The sequence below is a fragment of the Petaurus breviceps genome, unplaced genomic scaffold (assembly GCF_028583685.1).
Source record: "Petaurus breviceps papuanus isolate PSGF00001 unplaced genomic scaffold, PetGlider_PUasm1.0 173, whole genome shotgun sequence".
Classification (NCBI taxonomy): Eukaryota; Metazoa; Chordata; class Mammalia; order Diprotodontia; family Petauridae; genus Petaurus; species Petaurus breviceps.
The window spans coordinates 23549071-23553048 of record NW_027185759.1 but is presented as its reverse complement, the minus strand read 5'-3'; the positions used below and the strand labels follow the sequence as shown (position 1 = coordinate 23553048).

At 37.3% G+C, this 3978-nt stretch overlaps 1 non-coding gene across 1 annotated transcript; it reads left to right on the top strand.

The window, feature by feature from the left end:
• The first annotated feature begins 1021 nt into the window (after positions 1 to 1021).
• Positions 1022 to 1132, top strand: LOC138157917 (U6 spliceosomal RNA). Its single transcript, XR_011167500.1, has one exon. It is a non-coding gene; the product is annotated as a U6 spliceosomal RNA (small nuclear RNA).
• The last annotated feature ends 2846 nt before the right edge of the window (positions 1133 to 3978 follow it).

The window sequence follows — 3978 nt, the reverse complement described above, 5'->3', positions numbered from 1 at the left end:
AAGAAAGAAAGAAAGAAAGAAAGAAAGAAAGAAAGAAAGAAAGAAAGAAAGAAAGAAAGAAAGAAAGAAAGAAAGAAAGAAAGAAAGAAAGAAAGAAAGAAAGAAAGAAAGAAAGAAAAAAAGAAAGAAAGAAGGAAGGAAAGAAGAAAGTAAGGAAGGAAGGAAAGAAGAAAGTAAGAAAGCAGGAAGAAAGGAAGGAAAGAGTCCTCAGTTTCATTTTCAATACAGGTAAGAGGTCTCAAAGTATCACTGACCTGTGAAAACTGAAATTCATTATAAAATTTGAAATTGTTTTCTGTTACTTTGAGATTTTCTATTCATCACCAAAATTTCTGTTTACATAGAATGACTTTCAAGGAGACATTGCTAATCGCCTACCCAAGTTTTGTATCTATAAAAAAGGGCATGATGTGGCACTATTGTTGGTCAAGTAGCTTTCAGAATTCTCCCTGTCTTAGCAAGGATGCTCATAATTTATGAGCTGGCACCTCCTTCTACACAATACCCAGGGAAGAAAACTCTGGCGGCAAAGAGGCAGGCACCGTTTAGGAGACAGCTTCCATTAAAATCTATTGACTTCAATAATAGCTAGTATCTGGAATGCAATGTGGGCCCAGGATGTCTAATCCTGAGTTATAAATATTCATTGATGCGACCACAATAGACGCTTTGTCTCAGTTCCTGCCACTAAAGTGGTAATAAAAAATGAGAACTCTCCTGGACACAGGGAGAGGATTATTTGGGACAGCATCATTAGATAGATTTTTGTCACTTCTTTGGACTGTTTATGGGTTTGATGAAAAGGAACAACTTTTTATATTTTTGTTATAAAAGGACAAACAACAAAGTAACCTCATGCTAACATTGAAATAATGCCATTTTTTTCATCCCTTTTTTTTTTTGGTTTTTATCTTAGCTATTCTTATGGGTGCTTGCTCAAGTCTTTCCTGTTGCACCCCAGAATACCAATTCTGGTTAGCTTGGGAGCACCTCAACCTCGATGAACATTATGAAGAGTCTAATATGTGAGTTGCTTGGACATTATATATATATCTGAAAATTGGTACCGAGAAGATTGGAAAAACCCCTACACAAAGAAGACACGCAAATTCATCAAGTCTTCTATATTTTTGCTTAAAAAGGGCTTACTATGTTTCTAGCATTTTCCTGGATTTTGGGAATATTAACAGAGGAAAAGAAAATGTAAAAGATCTCTATCCCAAGGATGCATGTGTGAAAAGTCACTTTGTGTTTGTCTAGTTTCACACTGAAACCTAGGCAAAGTAGTGTCATATATCTGGGATAGAACTGCTCCCTCCATGACCCTAAGTCATAAAGCGGCAGTATGGATTCATGGAGGCAGTGTAAGATGGGTATCTAAATTCCAACTCAGACAATAAACCTCCATGTAACTGTGGGCTAAGCCCTTAACTTAACTGGACCCTTAACTTCCTCTATAAAAAGGGAATGAAAATGACACTTACCTTGGCTGATGGGTAGTGAAGTGAATACAACACTGGACTTGGCATCAGGACGACCTGAATTCAAATCAGGCCTCAAGTACTTACTAGCTACCTGGCTCTAGGAAAGTCATTTAATCTGTTTCCCTCAGTTTGTCATCTATGATGGGGATAATAATAGTGTAAACTTCCTAGAGTTAAGGATAAAATGGAGACAATCTTTTCAAAACCCTTTGGAAACCTTAAATTGCTACATAAAAGATGATGATGATGGTGATGATGACCTCATACAGCTACTGTGAAAATCAGATGGGATACCTTAAATCTCCATATCATATGTCACCTACCATCACCCTCTCCCTGAATCTATCACGAATTTTTGTAGGAATATTCAAAGAATAGTTGATATCTACCATCCAGTTAGGGGACATAACTGACCTTTATGTGATGATGGCAAAATCCAGAGAATACACTGAAATATACTTAAATATAGCAGGACAGGGGGAGAAACATTTCCATGATAAAACAAAAATAAAATTTCCTAAATGTTTCCAAAATATTAGTCATTAAAAAGGTTTAAAAATGATAACTAAAAAGGTCCCTTATGCTATAAATCAATGGAATAGGGGTGGCTAGGTGGCACAGTGAATAGAGCATTAGCCCTGCAGTCAGGAAGACCTGAGTTCAATTTGGTCTCAGACCTTCGACACACCTACTAGCCATGTGACTTTGGGCATGTCACTTAACTCCAATTGCCCTCAAAAAAAGCAAATAAATAAATAAATGGAAGAATGAATGGTAAAAATATCAAAATACAGATAAAAAGCTTTAAGATTTGCAAAGTCGTGTGTGTGTGTGCGTGCGCGTGAGTGTGTGTGTGTGTGTGTGTGTGTGTGTGTGTGTGAAATGATTTGGTCCTTTCAACAGCCTTGGGAAGTAGTTATTATTGTTACCACTTTAAACTTGGGGAAAATGACAGTGAAAGAGTTTATTTATTGAGGGCCATATGGTTACCAAGTTTCCTAGGCAGGATTTATATTCAGGTTTCCTGACTCTATACCCAGTGATCTATGTACTGTGTCACCTAGCAACCCATCTGATGATTGTATGACTTAATTTTTCAGGAGTGATTATGGATTTATACTGATTTATTCTTACCACCGTGGTAGTTGTTTGAATCAGATTAGAAGCATGATCTTTGAGTGAATTAAATTTTGATCTTCTTAGGTTAACGTTGTCATCAGCTAATAAGACCCAGGTATATGGGAAACATTGTAGATTGCCCACAGTGGCATTTTTGAATCAGAGCCATTCAGAGTTTCCATATATGGAAAGAATGTCTCAATTATTTAAAGAAAACCACCTACTCTTTGACTTAATGAAGGAAAAAGAGAACCAAAAAAGTGAGGGAGAAGCAAACACATAGTAGGACTGAGAGATAGCAGATGAAATGGCAGCACTAGGCTAGAAGGTGTGAGATGTTAGAGGAACTGCAGGAAGATCCCTATCCATGGGGCAGACATTCTGTTGTAGATGTATATGAAGATAAGCCTAAGATTCACCAGACATAAGGAAGTCTGCATGTAGCACAGAAAGGCAATGCCTTCATGAATAATAGCATGCAACCTTAGCAGTACTGAAGTTATCGTGTTATGGAGCTTTTAAACTAAATGGTCTTTCAGATGCAACTCATAAAGTGCGAGAGTTGTCACTAGAAGAGAACAAGGGAACCCTTACTCGAGAAGGAAAGCAAAACTGAATTGTGACTTGTTCTCCTCCAAGTAAAAGATGGGAGATAAACATCACATTTGACTTTTGTTTGGGTTTTGAAGATGTTTTTGTTGTTGTGGAAGAAACAAAAGAAAGGTGGAAGAAAAGTCCAAATCAATGGGTGCCTTTGTAAAATAGATTATTTAACTGAATAAGAAAAAAGGAAGTCAGCAATAGAGTGGCTGGCTTTTGTCCACAAGTGTTGTCATCCTTTGAGTGGAAGGAGCGATGCTGAAACTCTCAGGTTTTGAGCAATGAATTGTCCTGAGTTCACATTACTTCATCAATGATTATAATTGAGGGGTGTGTGTATGTGTGTGAGTGTGTGTGTGTGTGTGTGTGTGTGTGTGAGAAAGAGAGAGAGAGAGAGAGACAGACAGACAGACAGACAGACAGAGACAGAGAGAGACAGAGAGCTCTTTGGGGAGAACTAATAGTATTGTGAAAAGTACAATCTCATTGAAAATCTTAAAATTAAAAGATTTAGATTTCAATTTTAGATAGACACTATGCAATTGTATTACAATAACCAGAACAGTTAACTTATGTGAGCCTCAGTTTCCTCAATTTAAATAGTAAAGTTAATCAAAAGCCAGTCTTGGACTCAAAAGAACCTAGTGTCAAGTCCTAACTCTGATATGTACTAACATTATTGCCCCGGACAAGTTGCCCTATAGCAGTGGGTCAATGTGTTCCAAAGCAACCCTCTAAGATCATGTTTGAGAGTAAGTGCTATCAGCATGGATAA